The 21,573-nt window shown below is 31.4% G+C and overlaps 1 long non-coding RNA gene across 1 annotated transcript in view; it reads left to right on the forward strand.

The window, feature by feature from the left end:
- LOC148275480 (uncharacterized) overlaps nt 1-21,573 on the forward strand; it is a 154,901-nt gene that overhangs the window by 51,347 nt on the left and 81,981 nt on the right. The gene's annotated exons all lie outside the window — the stretch shown is intronic.

Raw genomic sequence — 21,573 nt, forward strand, 5'->3', positions numbered from 1 at the left:
CCTTGAATTTGGTGCATTCATTTCTTGCTTGAACCCAGGTTTGGCGACCGCTCCAAATAAGAACCCGCTATCACCACATATGGGGCGCCGTCACCGTCCCCCTGCGGGCGGTCTCATACATAATAATAACATATGTATGTACACATGCGTAATGTAGCATAATTAGCATTCGCGTTGTAAATTCATAATCAATTTACAATAGCAGTTGCTAAGAAAGTTTTCTATTTTTAATTTAGTATAACGAAATTTATTGAAGGCGTAAGGCTTGCGACCGGTAATGTACGTTCACCGAATTTAGTGCGCTGGTTACGTGCAGTAATAATAAATAAATATTGTACGGAATTACATTAATTTATTAAACATTGAGACTTATTTATCAATCATTCGCGGATTAAAAAAAATAAATTATTATTATTATTATTTTGCACCACAACAGGCCAGGAGGCCTAATTACAGTGGTGATTAACATCACGGAACACTAAGGATTGAAAAAAAATCACATTTCATTTTTTGTGTTTTCACCGGGAATCGAACCCGGAACCTTCAGTGTGTGAGTCAAGCGTCTTGGCCACATCACCACGGAGGCCGCCTCAATCAATTGTTAGGGATGGTATTACCAGTTGGGGCCTTTCTTGTAAAACCAATATTAAAAAAATCAATTTTTACAAATATCGGTTCTTAAATTGATCAACAGATCAGCTAGAATTGATAAGGAAGAGGTACCCGAACTTTTAAAAAGTTCAATCTGTTTAAGGTTAACTTCGCAAACGTCAACAGACGGACGAATCGAAAAAATATAAATGTTCAAATATAGGCAGAATGGTGAATGTTATACGGTGTGTAAAGTGGCCACTTAAACCAGCCAATGACAGGTCGTAAGCCCTGTGAATGCCTGGATGTCTATATTACCTTCTCTTAAAAGTTCTTCACCTCTGTTGTAATATTTTAATACTACATTGTTATCAATCGTTGGCTGATAAGATTGCTATGTGTGTTGCTGCGGTTGAAGAATACAGTTCTATGTGTGATATAGAACCTCTAAAACCTCGTAATTTTATTTATATTTATTTTATTTATTTATTTACATACAAAAGGTTATTGTACATTTTTTGAGACAATAAGTTCTAACTCCATGAGACTCAAAGTCCTGTGTTGAGATGGGACGAGCAATTATATGACACAGACACATGAGTATATCTCCACAAATATAGTATTAGAAACATAAAAAAATAATTATAAAAATATTTAAAAAAACATATATATGGCACATCAACATAGTAAACATTAAGCTCTAGCATTTGGAAAATCATCAAGGAGTTTCCTACTCAAATCTCTCCCACTAAAGAAAATCCAGTCCTTAACTCCTTTCTTGAAAATAATTTTTGTCCTTGAGAGCTAAATACGTTCTTCCAAAATATTAAACACTCTTGGTGCGATAAATGAGAGATGTCTCTGAGCAGTCGTATGCGTTTTGGGTATGACATAATTCATGCTTTAGGAAAACTAAAAGAGGGAAAATTAAAAGAGAATGAATTCTTATTATTTACTGAAATATAAAAATTTTCAGATCATTTCCAAAAAGTTATAAATAGCTTGTGCTGGAAAAATGGCAATCGACTTGTAGTCCGTGAGTTCACACAATACAACTATAAGACCAGAAATTTATTAGGTTGGAATTGAGAAATGAACAAGAAGCATTTCACATGCAAAGTGAATAAATTTCGCATGTTAATAAAATGAAATAACAATGCAATAATTGCTATCGCAAATACAAGCAATTCTTATATTATGATGCATTCGGTGTAATGCAGTTTGCCAAAAATTCCATAAAAAGTCCATTAACATGCGGTTGAGGATGCGAATAAGTCCATGTTGGTGGTAGTTTGACATGGTACAAATCGCATAAAAAGAATTTTTATTGTATCTTTTCCCTCCATCAATTTTTCCCCAAACCTTTGTCGTTAATCAAATGTACGAATTAACATATTACAACAGAGATGAAGAACATCTAAGAGAAGGTAATATAGAAGTCTGGGCATGTACAGGGCTTATGACCTGTCATTGGCTGGTTTAAGTGACACTTTACACACCGTATAACATTCGCCATTCTGCCCATATTTAAACATCTATATTCCTTCAATTCTTTCATCTGTTGATGTTTGTGAAGATAAAAAGCTGAAACCCTTGTTTATGCGGGTGAGATTCATCTAATTGAATTATATCATCTACATACTAGGCAACACTAGATTTAAAATATATATATATCTATACTTCTTCATGGACCAGGTGAATTTATCAAACATCAAGGAAGTTAAATCCAGTACTTGTCTAGAAAAAAATAGACAAACTTAAAATATTGTTGATAAATGTACGAAATCAATACGGTCAGGATTATATTGTTTGAAAACAAAATTAAATCTTTGTCGACGTTTATTTTTTGAAAGGTGATAAGAAATTTAATAACTTTATTTTATGTGTTTTTTCTACAGGTAAAATTATTTCATTTATTCGGAATATCAGCAGTAATACATGTAAACAAATTTAGCAAACAAAATATTCAGAGAATAAAACCAATGGCAGATAGATATTCACAGATATACTTTAAATGTACATAAATCGGTTTCTTTGTGCATGTAAATATATTTTAGACATTGCATTGGTTGTGAAGGTTAGTGTGTTTGTATGATTGTGTACGTGTATGAGAGGGTGGATGAGTGGGTGTTATAATGGAATGAGGCTGGACATATGTTTTTTTTACGCAAGTATCAAAAAGATATAATCTATGATGAACAAAATAAGATTGTATTAATATGAAATTGAAAAACTGATGAAATGTATTTATAGTATCCGTACCTTAAAAGATAAACCACAGGAGTCACATTAAACTAAATGTTCGGGTAACGAGATGATGTGGTTTTCTGGTTTCCAAAACATCATAACTTTTGAACCAAATTAAATAATTTGTGATATTTTTAACAAAAAATCTGTAAAAATGTGTAAATTAATTCATAATTTCAATCTAAAAAGAAATTTCAATGTTAAATAATGATTTTTTATATAAAAATAGTACATGAAAGAATAGCGTACTTGAGACTACTGATGTCATAAGCCTTGTAAATGTCCAGACTTCCGTATTCCCTTATCAAAAATGTTTTCCATCTCTGTTGCAACAAATTTAGATCTAAATGACTCCCTAAGGAGAAAATCCAGCCAGTCAACAAACATTTGGGCATACTAAAAACATTGTTAAATAATTTTAGTAAACATCTATATTCTCTTTATATTAACATACACGGCACGCAGTGCCTTTTACTTTACAAAAAACACAAAAAACACACACATTTAATAGACCATGAACACTTCGATATAATGTGAAAAATAAAATAAAAATAAATTTACACGTGAAAAGAAATATTCAGAGCAGCTTTACTTGACAAAAATACCCGTTCTTAAACAACACAATATCGTACATATAAGAACAATATTAATATACAATAATAACGACCTAATTTAAAAAAAAACTATGACTAGATTCAAAAGAGAATTACTGATTAAATAAGTATTTTTAAAATAAATCTAAAAAAAATAAGAACTTTTTACTTGACGGTCTTTTGGGCGGTGTCCAAAACCTGGCCTAGATTTATTTATTTATTTTTTTTGGAATACGAATCAATTGTACATTAGTTTAAAACTTATTAAAAAATATGGAGTGTCTAGAATAACCTACTTTGCGTAAATTTATTGTGAACAATGTGGTTTTAGCATTTTATGAAAAACATTTATCGTAAATGTCAACTTCGGCTATTTTTCTTGAATTCTAAGAATTATTTATTAAAAATAACAGATTTATTTGCGTTAAAAATAAATTATTCATCTATCCATGTTTTAAAAACACAAAAAGAAATTAACACAAAAAGTAGTATTTTTCGTCTAACATGCTTGAGGTCGAAGGTTCGATTCATGGCAGGCTGGAAAAACAGATGTATTTGCGTTGATATGATTTATCTAATCATTTAAATTTTTGGGACCATTTCCAACGAGCTGTAAATAACTAAGTATTAGAAAATGTACATCAAGTTGTGGTAGAGCAAGAGTCAAACCTCGGACCTCTGATCCGTGAGTACGCAACACTAGCCACGGGACTACAACCCGATTTTCTTGATTTTAAAGGTGGCTCTTTAATGCAATGTTTTATAGTTCCTGGCCTGGCACCTGAAGCCTAAGACTGATCCTTTAATGTAACAAAAATGATCAAGATACGCTGCAATTGGAGTATCAATTATACGCGCCAATAGATGCGGATAGAGAAATAATGATAACGAATATTATTTTTAATTTTTTAATTTATTTTTTATTTATTATGTACACAAATGCGGTCGATGCAACAAAAATAATAATGGAACGATTTGGTTACATTTAAGTACAGTAAATAAGTAAAGTAAGGATTGACCTACTTCTCCATTAAAGTGTATAACCTACTAATTATCTATAAGGATAATTAGTAAATACTATCACTATAAAATCGCTATTAAAAAATGGATAATGGAGGTGGGATGCGCACGGATTACAAATAGGTAGAAATATGTTTTTATTTATAGTTTTTTATTTGTGAGTTTTATGTATTTGTATTATATTTTATATGTATGTAAATTATGATCATTGTGTTCAATAAGACATGTTTTCAAATTATTTATAAAATGTCTTCTTTGGCAAGGGAATGCATAAATTGTAAAAGAACAAATAAATAAATAAAGTAAGTTGGAATTTCTGGGCAAATAAAAGTCAATAAATAAATTATTTGTGTATGTGCTAATAAATAAACAGAAATTACAATATTGATAAACGCCCTACGTGATTCAAATCTGTACATGTGTACAAACATTGGAATCTAATCAAAATAATATTATTCCCCTTTCCATTTCTCGATTTACCGCATTATTCTTCAACCGGATTATTCTTCAACGCCTTTTTTTCTGCTCAAGATGCCAAACTTTGGAATGAGCTGCCTCTTCCTGTAAAAAAAATCACCATCCTTGCTCACTTTTAAGAAACGCTTGAAACAGTATTTTATATTCATAACCTCCCTTTAATTCTTTATATTTTTTAATTCTCTTTATTTACTGCATCCGCTTCCTGTCTCCTTACAAACTTATTACCTTAACCCACATCCCTTAGTGTTTAATGTGTATAACTTTATGTATTCTTATTTAATTTGTATGTGCAAGCTTTATTTCGAAACAAAAAGAGCTGTTATTTTGAATAAATTTTTTTAGTATATGTTTTGATCAATTTTTCTTTTGATCAGACTCTCTTTTGGTCAGCTGGAAGAAATTGCTTTTAGCATTAAGTCCGACAAAGGACTCATTCTTTGTATTTGAAGATTTATTATAAATACCTATAACATTTTTCTGCTTTTTGTGAATAACTATTAGATATTTTTTGGATTGTCAATTTTACCTTTGAAAATTATTTTTTTTCCCTTCAATATAGTACAATTATATTTCGTTTTTTTTGTTTAATGTACTAACTATGATTAAAGACATACCATATTAAAAAAAAAAAACAACTTTTTTATTTCTATTAAAATTTTCATATGCCCAAACTGATCCAATTTTTTGTTCAACATAATAAATAATAATAATGTGTGAAACCGCCGTGTTATAAAATGTTAAATATTTTACGATTTTTTTTCGTTTACCTACTGTATTTTTAATTATAATTATATAATTAATATTTTAAGTGTTTATTTATACTGACTATGTATTTTTTATACGGTTAAAGGCTTTACGTGCCGTGTATATTAATAAATAAATAATGTTAAAAAATCTTTTAATCAAGAACTTTCAAACTGAGATCACACATTTAAAAAGTCAAAGCTAATGATTTTATTATCCAATCGATCAATTTGAAGATGATTTGATTTGACACCCGATTTTGATGTCAAGGTTTAAACAATTTGGCAGTGGTCCATTACAGTCATAGTATATATTTCTCTGGTTGAGTTGTCGATGCCTCTACAAAAATGGCTCCCACGTGAAGTCTTCCAAAATAGCTTTTTCAATTATAATTATCTGATTCAAGATGATTGTACATATTTCGACATCTCACCCGTGACCTAGTAAACTTCACCCGAGAAGAATGCTCTTCAGTATCTTGGCAACCATTTCAAGATCAGTTTTTCAATTTAATTAATTAATTGAAGGGTAGAAATACTATATACTTATCATCAAATAAATACTTCCACATAAGAACTGAGATGAAGAACATTTTAGAAAAGGAAAGGGAGAAAGGGAAAAGGGAGAAAGGGACCTGTCTCTGGCTGGTTTAGGAGTCCTCTTTTGACACTGTGTGACATTCACATTTACAGTCACTTTAAGTTGGTCGTTGTGTAATGCGGCTACTTACACTAGCCGATGACAGGTCATAAGCCCTGCAGATGCCTGATTTGCATATTCCTTTATCAGAAATTAATGTTTTCCATCCCTGTCGAAATTCGTTAATCTTATTAACTCCCTCGGGGATTAAATCCAGTCTTTGTGTACAAAAATTTTAGACACACTTAAAATATTGTTGAGAGGAGTTAGAAACTACGGGTTCTATGATATTTATAACTTTAACTGCAAAACGTACAAATATGACACTACCTTGTAATCAGGGGCGAACCGTGTATAGAAGCGATTATGCGCAGCTTACCATTATATTTGACTAACCATAATAATGTTTTACTGTAACTTTTTTTACAGAAAAACAAATAAATAATTATTATTTAATTTAAATAATTTCCACCGCTCGTATTTTTATCCTAATATAAATATTAATATTAATAAAGCGCGCCCAGCGCCTGCGGTGAGCCAAGAAACTAGCCGATTATTCCAGCTTATTTTTTCATACAAATAAGTATACTGTATTTTGAATACCTTAACCCTAGTGCGGGTTTTTTTTTCCTATATTAAACTTGCAGATTACACAAACTATTTGAAGATTCTTGATTTAGAAAACAGTATTTCAAATATTATTTCTTAAGGGCTATTTTTCTTTGAGATGCTTCTTTTGACATAAGACCATAATTACTTTCATGCGTCATATTGCAGGACATATGGCGCTCGACGCGGCCGATTTTCGCACTATTAATTTCTAGAACAATTCGAACAGAAGAAATTTTAATTGAATACCTAGTTGTGTATTAAAGTAATGGATAATATATCTATATAATATAAATATATCACAAAGTTACGTCGTTTGAGTTGATTTCATGGATGAGAATTGTTGTATTACACAGAACCACAGAAAAATATAAATGTATAATATATATTACTTACATAAGATTATGGTTCTTCTATGTAGGTACAAATATATGATTTTTTATAGCTTACCTGTAAATAAAATCACCATTTGCCACTACTTGTAATACATGCCAGGGCTAGTATTCTAAACGAAATCATAGCGCGGTATAGCGCGTTTTTACGTACTAAATACGCATTATAGCGCGCTGTAAACGCGTTCGGAATACCAGCCCTGGTAAACATAATTATTTTGTAAATTCTCCAATAGTCAGACTTTACCGGCTTTCACGTTTTTCATTGTCAGTTTTTAGAGTGAAAACTCTTTCGGCGATAAAATCAGAATAATTTTCATTATTCGAATGCTGTAAATCTCTCTGACATTTTCTATTTTGCTTATCTACTCTTAAATAATGCCGACTATAAACTTTAATGTTTTCACTAAAAGTGTTAATGTCTTTACACATTTAATTATTTCGCTTAATTATTTCATTTCATTTTTTTTTTGCACAACAACAGGCCAGGAGACCCAATTACAGTTGTGAATTACATCACAGATCACCCAGACTTGAGAAAAATCACATTGAATTTTTTGTGTTCTCACCGGGAATCGAACCCGGAACCTTCCGTGTGTGAGTCAAGCGCCTTGACCACTACACCACGGAAGTCGCCGTTAATGATGTCGAACCTTCTTATGTGTATTATTATATCTTTATGTTTATAAAGATGATGTCATTTATACTTCTTTATTCTTGTTGTTGTTTATTATGTAAGTACCTACAATTTACTCGTTGTACCATGAAAACCTTTAGGTTTAATTTCATACCTGCAATATAAAAGCATTCTAGGGGTATGTAGATAATAAATATGTTAATATTTGTAAAAATTGATTCGACGGACTTTGGGGGTAAAAATAAAAAAAAATAAATTTCTGAAAATTGAAATTAAAAAATGATTTTTACTTAAATAAACTAAGAACAAACGCAGAACAGTAAAAAATACTACACATTAGACAACATTACTGTGATTCATCTGATTACTTAAAAAATATATTAGAGACAAATTAAAAATAGCAATTAAAAAGCATATGATGACTGTGGTTCAAACTGTCAGTAGAGTCACAGTGAGTCACATCTTGCTGAAGGGTGTGATTCTATAAAATGCTGCAAACGCCCAGTTGCATTCCATCGGCAACACTACTGACTAGTCCTACTCGTTAGCGTCCACGTCGCGAACCCCGGACAGTGGGATCACAATCGTAACGGTGTGATCGCAGCAGATAACAAGAGGATGCAAGGCGAGTTTCTGGCGCCTGCAAACCAGAACCAACCAGCTAAGGGAAGGTAACCCCGACAGAAAAATCCACTAGAGAAGGCAACGGGAAACCACTCTGGTCATCTTTTCCCAGGAATTACTATGGCGAATACATACAATAAGCAGTTGTCCTGGCTGCGGAGTAGCGCAGGACCGAGGTGCTTTCGCTGTAGTGATCGCCAACGTCGGGGGATCTGACAAGGCACCTCAAGAAGAAGACGATGACTGTAATTAACACGAGGTATTACACGGTGAAACATAAAAAATACGTTCCTTATACCTCAATTGGATTTTTATAATGTAAAAAATATTTTTAAAAAACCTTGGGGTGCAAAAAATGATATCAATTTTTGAAGTCTAAAACCTTTCTGAAATATGATAAGCATTTCCCCTAGAGCTTTTAACATGCCATGCTATTTTAATAGAACGCCAGTGAAATAATAAAATAGCAACCAGTAAAACACATGTATTAGATAAAATAATATTTTTGGATGTAAAATTGAAATGTGTCAGATACATAAAGGTTTGCTTTCATATTATGTTGACTTCGCTTAAGCAATGAATAATTTTAAATACGTTAGTATTGATAAAATTTAAATTAAAAAGGAAATAATTGTTGACGGAATAGATGTCAGTGGCAAGCCGCGATTTATTTTATAGGTAATCTTCAAAAAATGATCATTAATTTGTACCTGCACATAAATAAATAATATGTTAGTAACATAATTGTAAATGCCTTTTTTTTCTGTGGTTCTGTGAAAATCAACTCAAACAATTATTACTAACCACGCGACATACGTAGCTTTATTCTACACTATTTTCATACAATAATTGTACAAAAGTTTATTAACAAATACCACAGTGACATTTAGCAGTAACTGGCAACACTGAGCGCTGGCCGATTCCTTTTAAAATTAATAATGCCAAAAATGGCCACTGCGAACGTCACATGTCCTATATGATACATAATATGCCAATGGTATTCTATCAAAGAAAAATAGTCCTTCGGAAATAATGTTCGAAACACTAGTTTTCAAATAGAGAATCTTCAAATAGTATTTGTAGTCTGCAAGCTTGTTTAGGACTAAAAAAGCTGACTTAGGTTAAAGATGAAAAATATGATGTACATTTTTGTACGGAGGAATAAGCTGAGGTAATCGGCTAGTTTCATCGTTCACTGAGAACGGGCTGGGCGCTGGGCGCACTTCATAGATATTTTTTTGTAGGAAGATATGAACGGTGGTGGTGATTTATTATAAACATAAATAATTTTATTTATTTTTGCAGAAATATGTTTTCTATAAAACATTAATATCGAAAGTCAAATGTAATAGTAAACTGTGCATAATCGCTTATTTTGACGATTGGCCCCTGATAGATGTTCAGTAATATTCAACGTGATAACGAAATTCTTTGCCAACCTACGCGGGGAAGTGATTGTTCAGACTCCCGAAAACAAGAATCAAGGCAACTCAAAATAATCTGGATCTCAAACGAGAGATTAGGGGTTCTGGTTTGTGGATTCGTGGGATGGCGATGGTTCATAGGTAGCTAGTTTAATCACAGAGCGTCTAAATGATTAAGAAACATTTTTTTTAATGAGTTGTTTGAAATATGAAGGGTGGAGGATTATGTTTTCTGTTTTTTTTTTTGATGAATATTAAAATAAACATATAAATATAAAAGAACCCGCTTAATAAAATAACCTACACTGTTTTGTATGATCTTAAATGTTTTTTTTTTAATATGATTAAATTGTCGTTTACAAATTACAACAAAGTTGTAAAACTTTTTTTTTTCAAGAAGGACATGTGGAAGTTTAAGAATTTACAGGGTTTGTAAGCTGTCATTATCTGCTTTAAGTGGACACTTTACACTGTGTAACATTCACCATTTTGCCTATATTTGAGCATCCATATTTCTTCGATTCTTCCATCTGTTGATTTGAGTAAAGTAAAAGAGCAGAAACCTTTATTTTTTATGAAGAATTTCATCTGACTGAATTATATCACATACTAGGCAACGCCCAAAAATGATTCTTTTCAATTTTTATAGTTCTTCTTGAACCAATTGGTTTGAATATAGTATTTTGTGTGAGTTAAAATGTGTAAACTTCCAAATTTTCTTCTCGAATTTTTTAAATATTTTTGTTGTTATTTGTAAACCTTAATAACTTCCTATGTAGAAAAATCCAGTCGTTTGTCTACAAACATTTGTACACACTAAAAATATTGTAATGAAATTATCGTTGCATTTTTTTAGTATTTAACCGACATCCGCCTTTTATGCGTTTTTTTCTTGTTCAATTATCTTGGAGAGTAGAGCCTTTATGACAAATTTTATTAAATATAAATATAGATCATGTGTTACTGTTGTTAGAAGCCATTATTAGTTAAAAACACAGAAAAATTGATATCCATCTAATCTTTCCTGTACCCATCATATCATTTATCATTACCAACATCCGCTTTTCCGTACCCAGTGGTGCAAATAGCACTGCATTGTTAAACCAAATGCATCAGAGTTCGATTATCTGTTATGCTATATGAAGGTAAGATGAACAGTCTCACGCCTTAGATGCCAGTCCAGAACAATGAAATAAAACAGTTCTAAAAACCTATAAAATCAATATTTTACATCCCCCTGCCAGGAATCAAACACGAGGTCTCAAGAATGGTATACGAACGCGTCAACCACTACACAACGAGGCGGGCAACTAGATGTTAATTTTTTTGTACAACTGTCTGAATAAATACATTACATTAAATTATAAAATTAATGTGAACATTCCACATATTTCCACTTTTTGTTTGCAAATATTTTGTATTGAGGCCAGTGGAATTTTCGCTGTGGTCCACGGGTTATTTCTCGAAATGGGACAACACGTACCTAATTAAAGTGCACCAGAAACCGGTTAAGTAGGTACTTAATGAAACTTCTCCTTTTTCGGTGGAACGATGACATTGTTACATTTGGGACGAAGTTTATAGTAATATTTATCAAATCGGCAATTCCATTTCTTTACATAAGGATACATTATTTGAAATAATTATTTTAAAGCAGTTAAGGCATTTTTCGTGTTTGTTCGTTTTTTTTTATTTTTTAAAAGGAATAACCCGCTAAGCCTTATTTTGAGGCTTGTCAGCAGGTGGGGTAAAGGGGATATGGAAGGAGGTAATGAAAAATACACCACAACACCCAGACCAATTGAGAAAAAAAATCTATCTTGGATTTTTTTCTGACAACTAACTAACTATAATGACATATTTAAAAGAAGGTAATATAGAAGTCTAGGCATCTACAAGGCTCGTGGCCTGTCAATAGCTGGTTTAAGTGGCCACTTTACACATTCACCATTCTGCCCATATTTGAACATTTATATTCCTTCAATTCTTTCATCTGTTGATGTTTGTGAAGTTAAAGAGCTGAATCCTTTATTTATGCGGGTGAGATTCATCTAATTTAATTTTTTCACCTACATACTAGGCAACGAATGAAAATGATATTCTTCAATTTCTATAATTCTTCATGGAACCGGGTGGATTTATCAAACCAGCCATTGACAGGTCATAAGCCCTGTAGATGCCTAGACTTCTATATTACCTTCTCTTAAATGTTCTTTATCTTTGTTGTAATATGTTAATATAAACAGCTTCCCAGGGAGTTGAATCCAGTCCTTGTCTACAAAAATTTAGACAAACTCAAAATATTGTTGATAACTATAATGCTTTTTATTAATCTATTGATTTATTTTACATGCCCCTTAATTTATTTATAAATAAAGCTAGGGTTTCCTAGGACAGCGGTGCCCATATTTTAACGGCCGTAGTGAACGGTGATGCAATGGACAGCCGTCGTAAAGGTGACTAGAGTGTGGTTTTCTAGGAAAACGGTGTTATCAACACCATTTAACACCGTTTTCCTAGGAAACCACTCTCTAATCACCTTTACGACGGCTGTCCACTGCATCACCGTTCACTACGGCCGTTAAAATACGGGCACCGCTGTCCTAGGAAACCCTAGCTTAAATAAAGACACTGGCTCCGATACGATCCCACTTACTATTTAATGATACACACACCTGAACACTTACTCCTACACTAATACACATAAACACACATCTACACTTACTCTCATACAAATACACATAAACACACCCTTTTGTTGTAATCTCAATTTAACAATATGTGTGATTCTTATTTAGAAACTTTGCTGGTCTGTCTTTAAACTGTATTTTTTTAAATGTTACTATATCATTGTCGACTGTTTGTTTCTTAAAAATAAATAAATAACACTTGATATCGATGAATTAATATTTTTTCGTATTATACATTCATCTTGTTCTTACAAATCCAGATTTACTTTGATGATGATTATATAAATAGTTTTATGTACTAAATGAATGAGTGAAACCATGTCATTTGAATATGAGCAATAATAATGGCACAAGTCAACTCCCACAACTTGATACCCATTTCCTTATAGTGAGCTATTTACAACTTGGTGAAAATGGCCCCGAAATTGAAATGTTAGGGCAAGCCATAAAATCTAAAATATTGATTTTCTTTAATCTTTCCGGGTCTAAGAGGGGTATCAAATTGATTTCATTGTTTGCATAATACTACCCATAATGTTAAGAATGTATCAAAATTATTAAAATAATTAAATAAACATTACAATTCATCGTTCAGCAGTTTAATAATTTTTGATCTGTTGGTTAGTTTGCACGTGTGCTTTTTGCTATTTGGTCGCCTTTTTCCAGCCATAACCACAACAATCTGGATTTTGTGCTTAACTTTTTAAATGCACTCCCCCTCCCAATTTTTCACTGTACCTCTACACTAGCGGGAGGGGCAACATTAGATCGGTGCTGTTCAACATGTCACAGAAAGAACAGCGTGATATCATATAAAATCCTCTCGAAACAGTATTTTATGAAAAAATGTATGAATTTCGAAGAAAACTCGAAATATTATGAAGCAGTTTTATAATTACCAGCATGACAATCATAATGGCGTAAAAAAAATATATTTGAAGAACTCACTTGGAAGTTGTTAATTATAATAAAATAAATACTATAAAAACAAATTGTAATTACTTTGATTTAAACCACCTTTTTTTTCTACCGACCGATTTCAAAGCCAAACAAGCTTCTTTATCAAAGTATAATTTTCTTACGAATAAAGCGTTATGTTTAAAGCATTTATATCCGTATGCAGAGACAAAACTTAAGGTGAGGAAAGTACATTCTTATTTCAAAAGCAGGGAATAACCCGAAGGTGAAGACAATAGAATGTACTTTCCTCACCTTAAGGTTTGTCTCTGCATACGGGTATTAGGCTCTGAAAAGTCAAAAATTTACATTTTGGAGTTTAGCCAAAAATGGCAATATTATCCGATACGATTTTAGTCGAATTAAATAAATAAGAGTGACATAATCATAGCTTTATCTTTCTGATAAAAATATGTGCCATAAAAAGGAACTTCTGCCCTACGGGAAATTGAATACAAAAATGTTTTTTTGCGCGCGGTAAAAATTAGAGCATTAAATTGTATCGCAAAGTTTCTTGAAAATGTACAAAAAAAATATTTTAATAAAAACGTACTACTTTGAACGACGTCACTGGCTCATATGAACCAACCAATGATATGAGAGATGTGAAGTAAATCGGGTTCGCTTACTGTAAACGAACCGATCGGAAGATTGACAGAGAAGAACCTCTGACGTCACATGAGGAGTTATTTCAGAAATACAAAACTTTAAAAAGTCATAGCGCTGATAATACGATACATATATAAGAATAAACAAAAATAAAAGTTGGCTTCGTTTAATAGTTTATTAACAAAAAAAACAATTAAAAATTACACTGAACTTCATTATTGAGTAAACTTTTATTTCTGCATTAGTTTTAGTAAACGAATAATGGTTTACTGGTAGCGTGGGTGTGTGCAAATCTGCCCTTTCAAGAAAGTAGGCAATAATAACAAATATTATTAAAGTTTTTAGAAATTGAGGTTCCATTTATTTGGTAATTTTCGCAGTACTATATTTATCGAAACTCGCTTTACAAAACATATTTATTTGAGTTTGTTTTTTAGAAAGATGAAAGAGTTCTTAAAGCACAAATTTTTAATTTGGTGTTTTTGAGCTGTGCCATCGTTATTTTGGGGTGCAAATGTATTTTATATAATGGGTGAATTCATATATACGAAATTCCAAAATTTTTGATCTTCATGTACTGATCAAATTCATGAAATCTAATAATATCCATACATGTGATATTATTCCCATGTAGTTTTCGAAGCATTATTATTTACAATTAACAATATTTAGTCGTTCTCTGCTGGAAGTATTTTTTATACGCCGAGGACTATCTGCACATAAGACAAATTATTCAATGAAATTAATTAGAGAATTTATCTATTGACCGAGAGTTTTCGTAGATTTATAAATGTATATTTACCTGAAATTATTACATTTTTTTATCATAACATTGATCGATTTATACTTCGAGTGTACATAAACAGATGAACAAATAAATAAATCCCTCTCTGAGACGAGAAATGATTTATCGCTGTTGTATATGGTTCGTGTCTATGTATAGTTCAATTATTTTAATTGAGTTGTGTTATTATGAGGTATGTAATTCTGCGTCTATAAATGGCGATGCAATTGATCGAACTCGGATTTGTATGAATTATTGGCATTCATAAATGTATAAATAAATTACATTTACAGTGACGCATTTCTATTGAAGTCCCGGGGAAGAACATACTATTGTATTAATAGATTTAACCGTATTATTATGAATAACTTACATAGCGCCATTTTCATAATATTATAATTGTTTTGTAATGCTATTATTTTAATTTGATTTCTTCTACTTTCTTATTTTCCGGTCTTGTTTTCTTCACTGCTGGTTAAAGGCCTCTTCTAAACGCCTCCACTCTTTTCCATCACCATCTTTTATCATTCATGTTTTACCGGCAATGGAGAAAATGTCGACCCATCTTTTTTGTGGTCTTCCATACCTCTTTTGTTTGTCCTTGGTCTCCACTTTATTATTCTGGGTGTTCACCTGCCATCATTTTGCCTAGAAAAACGCCCTGTCGAATGCCATTTTAATTTTACTGTACGATCTTTAATATCCTCGACTTCAGTTCAGTGCCTTATTTCTTTAATTCTTTTTTTTTCTCTTGGACATTCACCCAGCATCTGTCTTTCCATAGATCGTTGCGTGCATTTGAGTTTCTGGCTAATTAGAATCGATGGTTGTCGCATCTCCTAAGCTTTGCATATTATAAAATATTTTCTTGAATACTTTGTATGATGTGTTGATGGTAAACGTGACAGTGTATTTTAGTGTTTTCATACATGTTAATGTAATGACAGTCCTAAGAAGGGTACGCTTCGCAACCGGTAGACATTAAAAAGTCTGTATATGGTTATATACAAATATTTACTAGCCATCGTCATCATTCTCTTTTCACCCAATGGTGCATAGAGCACTAGTGTAAAATAAATAAAGTCAACACGACAAGTTCTTTTTTTTTATAATTCATTGCCCAAAAAAAAATATGTTCAAAACTCGTTTATTTATCGTAGCTGCTCCAAATTTAATTTACTTTGTCCGCATTTAGATATTTTTATTACAAACTTTTGTGACTTCAAAACAAAAAAAAAACTTTTTGAAACACTGTAAAATGAAACATTTGTCAGTGTGTAATAAGTTTATGTTCCTTTAAATATGTTTATTTTATTATGATATCAAAATTTTGAATTGGTCAGCTATATTATGAAAATCCCTCTCCTCCACCCCTCCACTCTATTTCCTCATCCCTTAATCTTTTTACGAGCTCTTTTTTTTCTCATGTCTTATATACTATATTCTTTTTCTCTTTACTATGTAACATCTTCTCTCATTATATTTGTGAAAAACTTAAACTGGGTGTATGTACTATTTTTTATATTTTGTATTCTTATAAAATAACAACTTTTGTTTTTCTTTAATAAATAAACATAAAATAAAATAAAAATGAAATGTTGTACATTTCGATCGTCTGTTAGATGAAGGTGGTGAAGTGATTAGTCCTACACTTCAGGTGTCAGTCCAGGGACGATGAAATATTGCAGATCAAACAACCTTTGAAATTAATATTTCACGCCCATTCTGCTAAGAATCGGACCCAGGACCTCAATAATGGTTGGCGAACTCGTCAACCTCTACACAACGAAGCGGGTAACTAGATATTCCAATCGATTTCTAATCGGATTCCTTATAAAGGATTTTAACCTAAGAGCAGCTATCGAGTCGAAAACACTCGTCCAGGGTTCTGGTTATATTTCACACATATGACTAAACTAGCTTTTACCCGCAACTTTGCTTACGTGGTATTAGGGAGACATTATTTAGCTAATTAATAAGTTGTGCCGTTTATCAATAGTTTTTGTTTATTAATAAGAATTTCCCCGATGGAATGATACATTTTGTCGGGATTGGAAGTAGCTTCGTCTTCTTACTATCACTATGAAAAAAATACGATGATCCGTTAGTACACGGTGACGTAATATCCTTATTCTGTTCACAAGTTCAAAATCCTTTTTTTTTTTTTTTTTTTTTTCATTTATTATGGCGTTTACCATTCTTGGTAATACTAGCCAGAAACAAACAGTATTTTAAATGGAGGCAAAACAATATTACAGACAAGACAGAAAAAAAAGATAAACCTCTAACAACTTTAACATAATAGATCTTAAAATTAAAATAACAATAATTGGAAATAAAACGAAAATCGATAATCAATAATAATAAACATTATTTTGAAAAACACCCAAAACGTTGATAATACATATTTTACAACGAAAATACATATAATATATAATTGAAACTTATTTGACAAAGGTAAACTATTCTAGAAGTAAAGGTAATTTAAGAGAACTTATTTCTATTTACATAATGAGAGCTTAAAATATTCAGAAACAACAATAATTATTTCAACAATGTTTGAGTATGTCCAAATGCTTGCAGATTGGCTGGATTTCCTCCCTAGGGAGTTGTTCTTATTTAAATTTATTGTAAAAGAAGAAGTATGAAAATTGGAAAATTGTTTTCAGGCGTTGCCTAGTAGGTGATTTGATTCAGCCGGATGAATCTCACCCACGTGATAAAGGTTTCAGCTCTTTTACTTCACAAAAGTCAACAGATGGAAGAGTTGAGGAAATGTGGATGTTCAAATATGGGCAGAATGGTGAATGTTACACAGTGTGTAAAGTGGCCACTTAAACCAGCCAATGACAAGTCATAAGCCCTGTAAATGCCTAGACTTCCATATTCCCTTCTCAAAAATGTTTTTCCTCTCTGTTGAAATAAATTTAAATAATTATTTGATGGATTATATTTTACAATAAATTTTATAACATTATGCAGTAATTCATTAAAATACCATTTTAAAGCTGTGACATACAAAGAAATTATTTAAAATCATTTATGTCTATATTATATACATATTGTTATCAATTGAATAAATATTTATATAATCCAAAATCCTACGATAAAACAAAAACAAAAAGCAAACCAAACTAACCACAGATAAAGCAAGTCAATAATAGAAATTCAAAGAAAAAATAATTTGAAATTCATTCGTTTTGACATTCCACCTTACCGCCTACTAATTTTCAAATAATGTTGCTCATTGTTGATACATACATATTTACTTTTTTCGATTCGGGATAAAAAATAAGTATCGCATTTTACTTCTCACCTCTCCGGCTATCACTATGCAAAAAAAATGTCAATAGGTCGCTTCGTTGAGACGTAAAGGAAACACAAACAAACAAACACACTTTCACATTTATAATATTGATAAGAATTCTTCATCCGCCTGAACCTGGGGTTTAAATCTTTACATTTCGATATTACGTCACGAGACAATTAATTTATATGGTGGTGTTTCTCTTAGAGTGTGTCGGCCATCTTTATAGTCCACCAATTACAAGAAGCATTTCGCGTTTAGTCCCTAATGCATATCTCACGACTTCCCTTTGAAATTCGTAAAGTGACCAGGCTTGGTCAGCGGACCAGAAAAGCAATTAAATTGGAAAGTCAACACGTTCTCTAGCGCCTGCTGTGCAAGGTACTATGAAGTACTGACAGGTGAACTTGGACTACGCTTATTTAAAAAAAAAATATTTCTTTAAAAATCGATAAGACAATTTAGGCGTGTTTTATAACAATTATATGCATATACAAATATTTATATTATTTTTGGAATTGCAATGTCAGTACCAAAACCAATTCGAATCATATTAACGTGATTAAACCTTGGATGCAGATGAAAACTCCTACTGTATTTCATAAGAAGGCAAACACACTCGTTTTACAATACAAAAAATGTGGAAATATATTTTTCATTTAAAAAAAGTGATAAGTTGGAAATGTGTATCGATGAAATAAAATGTAGGTAATAGAATACCAATAGAACGTAGTTATGCAGAGAGCAGCCAGTCCACAATTTCGGAAAAATTAGATATTGATGTTATCAGGTGAAGTAAGGTCGATTCTATGTTCTACTAAAAACAATCAGACCGCTTTTATATAAAAAAAAAACTGTATTAATCACCTCCGGAAAAAGGTGTCGATCACAAAAACGGCATTTCTCAATTTGCAGAAAACGCCCACAAAACTAGGAAAATCTTATGGTACTTAAAAAATCTTTTAAACTGGTCAAATACACAATAAGATTATTGTTTGTAATATATAAAAAAACTTATGTATTCATTGTTAATAGTTTGTTAAAGTCAAAAACATACAAGATTTTGTGTAGATTTTATAATTTACTTTTTTCACCAAATGGCTATTCAGTTTCACTTTTCTATGGCTGGCTGTTTTCTGTATAACTACGTTCAATAATAACTCATATTTTTATGCAAAGGTTTAACGTTTTATTTATGTGTTTTTACATACGACCAATGGGCATTTTTAAGGACATATTTATGCATGGAAAATTATTATAAAGGAAAGTAGAAAGACACAATGGTATATGGTAAACATGGTGGGAGTGGAAGCGCGAGAGAGGTGTTTATAATTTAATTTGATTCAGTGATCGTTTGAAAGAGGACAACTTGTTATAAGAAATCAAGACTGGTATGTTTGTTGACAGACCTAAGAATTCTATGTTTATTGTTTTAATGCAGCTTTCCTTAACAAATTTTATGGCTAAAAGGGACAAATTTTCTTGTAGTCCAAATTAATTCAGACAAAAAATTAAAATAAGCCATTGAAAAATACCTGTAGCAAAAGCTTACTCTATCTAAAAGAAAGAAAATTTCATGATAATAAGAAAATAGACATAATTTTTTTTCAAAAGTACATAAGGTTTCTTTATACCAAATGGACATTTAATATGTTTTTTACGTACAGTTCTCCGTAATTTATTCTGTAGCTTAACTAAAGTAGGCACATAAAAATTTTCATCGTGTAAAAATAATTTACATACGATAATAACACAAAGGAAAATATTTCATATGATTACAACATTACGAAATAAAGAAAAATAAATTGAAAATGAATACTCATTTCATAAATAATGCAATTATAATGAAAGATAAATCGTTAATATAATACCAATAGTACCGATCCTAGGGTAATTGTTGGCAAACCTGCAGAAAGTGGTTAAATATTTATTTTAACTTCGAACTTCATACTTAAATATCTATCTATATAGAAATTCAAAGCAAAGTTCCGGCTAAATTTTGCAGTGTAATACTGTTTGAAATTCCATTCATGTAAAATATAAACTCATCTTCTCTAGAAAGTATCCTAATTCTGCCCACCCAAGATTGAAGCCTTGACTAATACTCGTAGCTTCGCGAACTTCGATAAATAAATTACTGTTACGGTACGCCTTTATAATTATTGAGATGTTTTGATGAAGAAATCAAATTTGTTATTTGAACAAACATACCATGAATAAAGATATGTATTAATTGACGTTTTAATCGTAGCTGTCTTGTATTGTAAGCCATAAGGAATTGCATAATGTAAAATGCGTAGGAAAAATATTTGTGTACGAAGATACAGCTATTTTATTTAACCAGAAATCATGAATAGGACTGAAAAACTATAATTTATTTGAGGAGACAAATATCTCAATAAACACGAAGGAAATATTAGAGAAAGAAACATGGAACTATAGAAATTAATTTTATTTTATTTATTTACAATTTTAAAAAACCCGTTAGGGTAACATTAGAAATTTAATATTGTCTAGTCATTTTATGTCTCGTCTAGTCTAGTTAGTTTAGTCATCATGTGCTTTTTGAGATTGATTTTAAATTTGTCTCCAGTAAAAGTTTTCAAGTAGTAAGGTAAGTCGTTGTAGTGTTTAAGTCCATTATGTAGTATTTTTGACTGTCCTGTGTTTGTCTTTGCTTTTTCAATATGATAGTGTTGTGAAGTTATGTGATCACTTTTAACCCTCATGTGGCTATAATGTCACATGAGTCTACATAGAATACTTTCAAATGGGCCGGATTTCCTCCCTAGAGAGTTATTTGGGTCTAAATTTGTTACAACGATGAGGGAAAACATTTTTGAAAAGGGAATATGGAAGCCTAGGCGTTTACAAGGCTTATGATATTGTAACATTAACCTGCATCATTGACATGTCATTGGCTGGTTTAAGTGGCCACTTTACACACTAAAATATTTCATAGTCCTTGAACTGGTACCTGAAGCGTAAAACTGATCATCTTACCTTCATGTAACAAAGATTATCAAGATACGCTGCGTTGGTATACCGATGCAGTGCCCTATGCACCATAAGGGTCGGAAAGGGAAGGATAATGATGATGAATATATATTTTTACATGCAATTATGGAAAAAAAGAAACAAAAACATGTACTTTCATTTAAATTATTTATTGATAATTCTTGATGGAATTCCAATTGGTTAATAATAAATAAGTGGAAGTGTACCA

The sequence above is a fragment of the Micrasema longulum genome, unplaced genomic scaffold (genome assembly GCF_059751315.1).
Source record: "Micrasema longulum isolate JH-2025_06_02 unplaced genomic scaffold, ASM5975131v1 h1tg001415l, whole genome shotgun sequence".
Lineage (NCBI taxonomy): Eukaryota > Metazoa > Arthropoda > Insecta > Trichoptera > Brachycentridae > Micrasema > Micrasema longulum.